Genomic DNA, 9,812 nt, shown 5'->3' on the forward strand with positions numbered 1-9,812 from the left:
CATAACATTGGCCTTACTCGGATGATATAACACACTCATGTCATAATATTTCAATAATTCCAACTACCTTCTCTGATGAAGATTTAACTCCCTTTAGGTAAATACATACTGCAAGCTTTTGTGGTCCATAAACACATTAACATGCACCCCGTAAAGATAGTGCCTCCAAATTTTCAAGGCAAATACAATAGTAGCTAACTCAAGGTCATGGGTAGAGTAATTCTTTTCGTGAGGCTTAAGCTGTCTAGAGGCATAGGCTATGACTCTACCTCTCTGCATCAAAACACAACCCAAACTGATTCTAGAGGCATCATAATATACAAAGAACCCATCTGTACCATCAGGTAGTGCTAAAACTGGAGCTAAAGTAAGTTGAGTCTTCAACTCCTGAAAACTCTTCTCACAGGAATATAACCACTGAAACTTGACTTTCTTCTGAGTTAATATAGACATAGAGGATGCAATGGATGAAAATCCTTCAACAAACCATCTGTAATAGCCAGCTAAACCCAAGAAACTTCTAATGTATGATGGATAGATAGGTCTAGGCCAATTTCTTACTGCTTCTACATTTTGGGGATCAACTCTAATGCCCTCACTAGAAACAATATGACCGAGGAAAGCTACTGACCTTAGCCAAAATTCATATTTACTGAATTTGGAGAACAATTGGTGATCTCTAAGAGTTTGCAACATAATTCTAAGATGGTCTGCATGATCATCCTCACTACGAGAATAGACAAGAATATCATCGATAAAGACTATGACAAACGTGTCTAGGTTAGTCCTAAGGACATGACTAGGAATTTAAAATAACCATAACGAGTTCTGAAAGCAGTCTTTGGAATATCACATTCCCTTACTCTAAGCTGATGATAAACGGATCTAAGGTCTATCTTGAAAAAGTAGCTTGCACCTTAGAGTTGATCGAATAAGTCATGAATCCTAGGAAAATGATACTTGTTTTTTATTGTGACTTTATTCAGCTGACGATAGTCAATGCACATTCGCAAAGAACCATATTTCTTTCGCACGAATAGAATGGGAGCAGCCCATAGAGAGGCACTAGGCCTTATGAAACCTTTATCTAAGAGGTCTTTAAGCTTCTCTTTTAATTATTTAAGCTCAGTTGGAGCCATATGATATGGAAGAATAGAAATGGTCTGAGTATTTGGGAAAAGGTCAATACTGAATTTTATTTCTCTATTGGGAGGTACCCCTAGAAAATATTTGGGAAAAACTTCAGGAAACTCATTGACTACATAGACTGACTGAACTATTACAGCCTTAGACTTAGTATCTTTGACTCAAAATAGATGATTGATGCATCCATTTGAGATCAACTTCCTAGCCTTAAGATAGGATATAAAATGACTTTTGGGAGACACTGAAATACCTTCCCACTCAAAAACTAGCTCATCTAGAAACTGAAACTTCACCACTCGGGTGTGACAATCTATAGATTCATAATTAGAATGGAGCCAATCCATACCAAGGATAAGGTCAAAGTCGACCATATCTAACGCTTTTAAGTCTGCTAACATGATCTTATGAAGGACAGTGATAGGACACTTTCTATATATCTATTTGCAACAACTGACTCACCTACTGGAGTAGAAACCAAGAAGGGCTCAGAAATCTTTTTAGGACCTACTTCAAAATTTACTACAACTAGTGGGGGAACATAAGAGAAATTTGACCTGGGGTCTAACAACACATAAACATCAAGATAAAATACACGAAGCATACCAATAATAACATCTAGTGAACTCTCCTGCTCCTAATGGGATGATAAAGCATAAAACTAATTTTGGCACTAACCGCTACCGGTACTTGATGATGCACCCTGAGGAGGTACTGGTGGCCTAGAGGAGCTGGTGCTCTAATAGCCTGAGTTTGGGGATGAGCATCCATGTTTCCCTGCTTAGCATGCGGACACTATTTATTTTATAACCTAACTTACCACAACCATAAGAACCTTTCTTTTCCAATAAGTACTCACCAAGATGATTCTTACAACACTTAGAAAATGGAAGATAACTAGGTTTTCCACTCACACTATTGTGAGATCTGGACATAAAAGTCTTACCCCACTGCTACTGCCTAGCCCTTGGGGGGAGCACTGGCTGAACACAGCGCTAGCATAGATGAAAGACTCTAAAACTACAAATGATTTTCCCCTCCAAACTTAGTCTAGCCATAATCAAACTGCCCGGTTCTAGCCTTCTTATTTCCCCTCTCTTTCCCTTTCAACTTTTCTACCTCAATATGTTGTGCATGAATCATTAGTCTATTAAAATCCATATCCCCAATTAGCATGGAAGTCCTACACTCGTTGACTACCAAATGAGATACTCCAGTAACAAACTTAATCATACTAGCCCTAGGGTTAGCCATCGTATCAGGGGCATACTTAGACAACTCAGTGAACTTAAGGCAGTACTCTTTTACTATCATCGAGCCCTACCTTAGGTTCACAAACTTCTCTACTTTAGCTTCTCTCATTTTATGTGGAAAGAATCTATCTAGAAACATGTCCTGGAACACCTGCCAACTCATAGGAGCTGTATTCTCACCTCTACCATTCTTTCACATAACTACCCAATCATATGCTACATCTTTTAGACTATAGAATGCCAACTCTACACTCTCCTCTTCAGTAACATGCATAATTTGGGTGATCATCCTCACCTCATCTAAGTAAAGTTGTGGGTCTTCACTTGCCTTTGACCCAAAAAACTCAGACGGATTTATTCTCATGAAGTCACAAATTTTGGCTACCTAAATCCTCATTTTGCTAAAGTGGGACTGCCGCCTGATGGTTGTCCTAAACATTAGCAGTCACAGCTTGGGTAACCGCCTGAAAAGCAGTCCAAAATTCAGCATGGGATACATTCTCATTCAGGGGGTTAGCAGGCTGAGGTGGATGGTTATCATCTCTGTGGCATTAGCTCAACGAGGAGGCATTTTCAACTGCCATGTAAGAGCATGAGTTAAAATAAGATAGAGACACTATAAGCGTGATAGATCATAAAAGAAAGAGATGATTTTCTAAAAATGTCTCATAGCCTCTTGCTCATAAATATAGCCCGCTTCACACCCATGATCAAGACTCTACGTAACGCAGCTTGTCTGACTCTTTAGGACTCTTATAACCTTAGGCTTTGATACCAAGTTTGTAATACTCCAAAAATGAGTCTTAAGATGCTACACGGTGCTCCAAACTACTAGTAGTCCTAAACTAACCTTGACAGCTTGCTACTCGTTCTGATGACTCAAATAAAGGTAATATAAGCATGAGATACACTAAAATATTGAAATACTGTCTGAACTGAACTGAGTTTAACTGCATGTAATGTATGAAAGTACTTAACTAAGAAAATCCAAAGGACTAACACTAAAAATCTAAAATATATCTAATATTCAGACAAGCCTATAATGCTACTACTAGAGAGTCACTGGGACAGACCCCTAGCTGACTTGAACTGTCTAACATAACTAAATAAACTAATCTGGAAAGTTGGAAATCTAAATAACTGTGTCCCCGAACTATGAGGACACACCACTGTCGAGATGTAGATAGAGATGCTCATGGTCAATTACGCTATAGGAATTGAGCACCTGAACCTACATTATGAGACAATGTAGCACATAGACATATATGCGGATCAGTACTTTTGGAATGTACGAAGCATGTGGGGGTGAATGCATAAGTAGAAATAATATCTCAATATTATAAAAATTAATAAAATATGCATGCTAAATGCAGATGACTCGCATAATATGGAATATCTAAAATCTGAAAAGTCATAACCATGAATGGCAAAATATACTACATAAATCTAGTGAGTCATAACATTTAGTTCTGAAAGTTGTACTTTTACTCTTTCTACTAGTGAAATAAGTAGGACTGAAGTTAGGACCATTTTCAAATCATTTAATCTAAGTGTAAAGGGACTCACCTTTGTATCTATAAACTAAAAGCTGAAATCTCATAGCTAATGACTTATGCAAAATAATATCTGATTAAAATCATGAGCCTTTACAATTAGTTTCTAAAAGCTATTCTGTTGTTCTTTTTTTTTACAATTACTTTGTTCTCTAGAAAATTTTTAAAAACTGTTCTGTAAAGCTTTACTATTATGGAGGTTCTTCTAACCGACATACACTATGTCAGATATCATAGTGTCCAACGTCTAGTTCGCTTATGGAAAAACCTCACGTTGGGGAGAGGTGTCATACTCTTGCCAAGGAGTATAACCTAATTTAAGTGATCAAAATCTATATCTATATCCATATACAAATGGAATATAATTTGAATTTGTACCTAAGTTGGCTCGTAGTTCTGGGGAATTAGGATGTGCTAAACCTACACTTCCCCCTCGTTGCTAAATAATACTCTCTTTAATATGTATACTCATTCTATAGGAAATCCACTTTAAAACTAGCATGAGGTTTTACTATGAAAACCAGTTATGCATCTATGTACTTTAAACTGTAATCAAAACTGTGATCATAACTATAATCAAAACTGTAAAGTGGAATCCATACTTAACCGAGGATCAAATGATCAAATCTTTTCTAAAAAATCTGAATGTAAAGTAATCATGGGATGCTTAAAGGCATCATCTTCTTGAAATATCAATACTCATACCTAGGGATTAAAACCTATGATCAAACTCATGTCAAATTATCATAAAGTCATCCTCAATAATCAAATTCTTGAAATTCTTGCATAATTCTAGTCAAGATAGTGAAATTTAATTTTTAATGTATATACAATCATCTCACACGCATAAACATGCAAAAGTAGAGAGGAAATTCAACATTTAACCACTTGAAACATCAACATCTTTGAATAATGATAATTGGGTATGAACCCTAAACTGTAAATCATATAAATTCAACTTTGAAAATTAGTTTTTGGGCACAAGGATGAAAGAGTATTCTTGTTCATAACCCTACATACCTTGCTTGATGAATTAAATATAAAATCTTGAACCTTTAACTCTTTAATGGTGTTCTTGTAGCTTCTTCTTAAATTTCTTGAACTCGAAACTTTGGATTATAAGCTTTCTTGGTGTAGGAGTTATGAAATTATTTTGGATTCTTGGAGCTAGGGTTTTGTTCTTGCAGAAGAAAAAGATGAATAATGAAGCATCTTTTCTATTTAGGGCTAAAATTATGTGTTTTGGATGAATTTGGGTAAGGGTAAATGACTTAAATGCCTCTCATAACCCATTATTTAACACACAAAAATTGAGCACCCAACGCGATCAGCGATGCATTGCATCACTCACTGCAACGCGATTAGCGACGCATCGTGTCATCTACATCAATGCGGACACCGATGTAGAGCAGCGATATCACATCGAGATTCAATTTTGGCCAACCAAACATGCCCGAATCCTTCATTAAAAATTCCAAAACTCACCCCGGAGGTACTATGGACTACCCTAATCATGAAACAATTTAGAAATTGACATTTCAAGGTCGAGAATAAAGTCGTCAAAGTTTAGAGGCTAAAAGTGAGACTAAGTCTTCAACACCTAGCTAAAATTTTAGGTCCTAAGTCTTTAATGTGCCTCTTTGAAGCTGAATTGAACTATAAAGAATACGGGGTATTACAACTATCGAGTCCTGGGGGTTATGAATACCCAAAAACTTAGTTTTTTACTTAGTCTCAATATTTTCATACTTCTTTTGAATACATTAGAGTACTATCAGTTCAGTTAGTTATCATATCAGTCAAACTTCGATCAGTTTACTAATCCGAGTCGGTTCAGTTGGGAGTAGGATTTAGCATCGATCAAACCTAGGGATGAGGGCTTATCTACCAGTTAAGGGTGTGACCTTTATTATCAATCCCTGTGTTCCAGAACTACGTAGCCAGCATAGGTTTAAGACGTTAACCTGCAAGTTGACGGTTGACACATATCTCACCAGAGCACTTGCCAGTAGAGGGTGACTCTTTAGTCCTTCGGGACTTTAATTTAGTGGATCCACACAGCCAGTGTTAGTACTCATGGCATGGCACTGATACCCTTCCAACTGGGGTTACAGGTTAGACCCCAACTTAGGCATGTCGATTAGATGATACCTCCTACAGCCTCTGTAAACATTTAGTTCAGAGTTCAGTTTCAAGTTTACTTGACCATAGCATACAGTTATCAATTATTCATTCTCATTATTTCATTAATTCAGTTTACAGACTATTCTAGCATCACGTTATATGCTTGGTCTTGCATTCTCAGATTTTAAAGTTTCACGTATGCTATGCATTATTTATTTCATACTATTCATTTATTTAGCTATTATTCATGCACATGAGCCCTTGCATATTATCCTAACCTTATTTAGCATACCAGTACATTCAAAGTACTAACCGCATACTCATTTCTTGTGCTATGATGTCTCATATCATAGGTTCGGATGCTTAGGTTCCCGAATGCACTTAGACTTGCCAGCGCATCAGTAGTAGTAGCAATGGTGAGTCCTCATATTCTAAGGACCGATTATGTTTATTTCAGTATTTTGATTTAGTCAGACAGTTAGAGTTAGTTGATGCCTGTCCCATCAACTTTTATTCAGTCAATTGTAGAGGCTTTCAGATATTTCAGACAGTCAGTTAGTTATCAGTCTTATCAGTTAGTTTTTCATCATTTTCGTTTATGTTTCAGACTTGTGGATTTTTTGTTGTATTGTTTTCAGTATCTAAACTTTACGGCATATTCAGTTGTTTTCGCACATGTTCATTATCAGTATATCATTCAATGCTCATAGCAGGTACCATCTCATGGGTTAGCTTGTGGTTACTTGGGACTGTAAGCACCGTGTGGCATCCAGGGTGTACTCTCGGGGCATTATATTTGTATCCCAATATAATTTCAGAATACAAGAGCATTCAACTAATCTATTTTTATTTGGTAAAAGTGACTTACAAGCCAATTTGTCCTCATTTAAGTTTACCATCACCAATGTTTATGTTAATTATTATTAAAAAAGAAATTCTATTGAGAACTTGTGATATATTCTACAAGTTTGGAGTTCTGATGGAATTCGATACGTTAGTGCTGGTATGATTGTGTCATCACTTTGGGCTAAATTTGCTTAGAATGAAGTGTTGGGAATTAAATTATATTTTTGACAACTATTTTTACATTTTTTCTCGAGTGTTGTTTTCTTCGTTAATGCAAACTTGGTTCGAGAAATGAAAGTGTTTATATCTAAGAATCACATTTGGTTATATGTTAGTAGGTAAATTAGTTAGTTGGGTGATTTTGATAGTTTATAAAAGTTGGGGACATAAAATCATATTTAAATTTTTTTTTCAAAAATCTAAAAAGATCTTTCAAAAAAGACATGGACAAACACAACTCCAACTTCAACTCCAACTTCAAAATTTTTTAGTTTTCATGGCCAAATGCCTACTAATATTCACATTTCACGTTGACTAACAACTTAATCTCACTTATTTCACTCCTTTTTTTATTTTATTTGTTTTTTTACATTGAGACTACTATGAGGTTAAGAAAAGTTTTTCATGGCTAACTTCGTTACTGCAAAAGTAGAAGGAACAGGAAAAGTATGCTTGAAAATGACTTCAGGAAAAGTGTTGACACATAACAATGTCCTGTACATACTAGAGTTAAGAAAAAACTTCACTTCTGTATCACTTCAAGATAAAACGGATTCAAATGTGTAACTATTTTTGGACAAGTTGTAATTAGTAAAGGAGAAGTGTATGTAGGAAAAGGCTATCTCACTGAGGGCCTACATAAGATGAATGTAATCATCATTGAAATCAATAAAAGTTCTGCTTCTTCATACTTACTTGAGTCTTATGATTTGTGGCATGAACGATTAGGACATGTTAATTATTAAACATTGCGAAAACTGATTAACTTAGAAGTTTTATCAAATTTTGAGTGCAATAAATCAAAATGTCAAACGTGTGTGGAATCAAAGTATGCTAAGCATCCGTATAAATCCGTTGAAAGAAATTCAAATCTCTTAGACTTAATCCATACTGACATTTGTGATAGAAGTCAACACCATCTCGTGTTGATAAAAAGTATTTTACAACTTTTATTGACGATTGCACTAGATATTGTTATTTCTATTTATAAATAGTAAGGATGAAGAAATAGATGCATTTAGGAAATATAAAACTAAAGTTTAAAATCAGTTAGAGAAAAAGATCAAAATGATAAGAATTGATAGAGGTAGAGAATATGAATCTCCCTTTGCACAAATATGTGTAGAGAATGGAATTGTCCATCAAACTATATCCGCATATTCACCTTAATCCAATGGAATTGCAGAAAGAAATAACCAAACTTTAAAGGAAATGATGAATGTCTTACTTATAAGTTCAGGTTTACCGTAAGACTTGTGGGGAGAGGCTATCCTTATAGGCAACCGAATACTCAATAGAACCTTTAGGTTCTAAATAGATCTTCAAAAGGAAAATGAAAGTTGATGGTGCCATTGACAAATACAAGGAAAATCTTGTTGTAAAAGGCTTTAAACAAAAGAAAGGTCTTGATTACTTTAATACATAATTGCCAATAATGAGGAAAACATCAATTCGGTTGTTAATTGCCTTGGCGGTAGTATATGTTCTTGAAATCCATCAAATAGATGTGAAAATCGCATTCCTAAATGGAGAATTGGAGGAAGAAATTTACATGGAACATCCCAACGATTTTGTGGTTCTAGGAAAAGAAAATAAGGTGTGTAAACTTGTTAAGTTACTTTATAGACTAAAACAAGCACCTAAACAATGGCATGTGAAGTTTGACCAAACTATGTAGGCAAACAAATTCAAGATTAATGAATGTGATAAATGTGTTTACATTAAAAACACTCGAAGTCACCAAGTCATTGTTTGTTTGTATATGGATGATATGTTGATCATCAGAGACATTTCGGACATAAATGCTACGAAATGAATGCTTGAGAGCGAGTTTGATATGAAAGACCTTGGAGTTGCGGATGTGATCTTAAAAATAAGAATCCATAGAACTCCACAAGGGTTGGTATTGTCAAAGTCTCATTACATAGAAAAGGTACTTGACAAATTCAAGTATTTGGAATTTGGTATTGTCAAGACTCCATTGAACGTGAGCTTCGCACTTTAAAAGAATGAGGGTGAAAGTGACTCACAGTTGGAGTACGCAAGAGTATTGGGATGTTGTTGTTTTTGGATACACAAAATCTGTATTTTAGAAACACTAAACTTCAACACAAGTTCAAGATTTTTTAAGAACACTTTTGAAGTTTTCCAACACCTTCAACACAAGATCAAAATGACCTTTCAAAGAAGTGTGTTATTTTATATTTTCTAAGAAAAAATAGATGAAGCAGAATAAGTCAAGTCCTCTGAATTCACGGAGTGTCCTTAAGGAAATAATTCCCCTCAAGTACCTGAGGTTGCGGAATTTTCCTCCCAGGATAAAATGGATTCACAACCAGAATGTAGAAGTACCTCAAACTTTCTGATTTTCTTCGAACTTACTCAACGGGAGATGATCACACAGAGTTTTTAGAAGAAAAAGAATATTTTTCTTATGCAGAAATTTTTCATTGTAAACTTGTGGAAAAAATGCAAGTTTATATAGCCATAAAGTGCCCCTTTCAAAATGTGGCAATGGTTCATCCAAAAAGGTGTATCATTTAGAAGAGTCATGTTTGTTCATTCAAAATATTGTGTCTTTTTTTTAACAGACACAACTATCTGAACAGTCACTCCTTTTCCAAAATAATGTGTCTTTTTCTCAAAGGTTTGTGTCCCTCCATTTTCCATTCAC

This window comes from Capsicum annuum, chromosome 11 (assembly GCF_002878395.1).
Source record: "Capsicum annuum cultivar UCD-10X-F1 chromosome 11, UCD10Xv1.1, whole genome shotgun sequence".
In the NCBI taxonomy this organism is placed as follows: domain Eukaryota; kingdom Viridiplantae; phylum Streptophyta; class Magnoliopsida; order Solanales; family Solanaceae; genus Capsicum; species Capsicum annuum.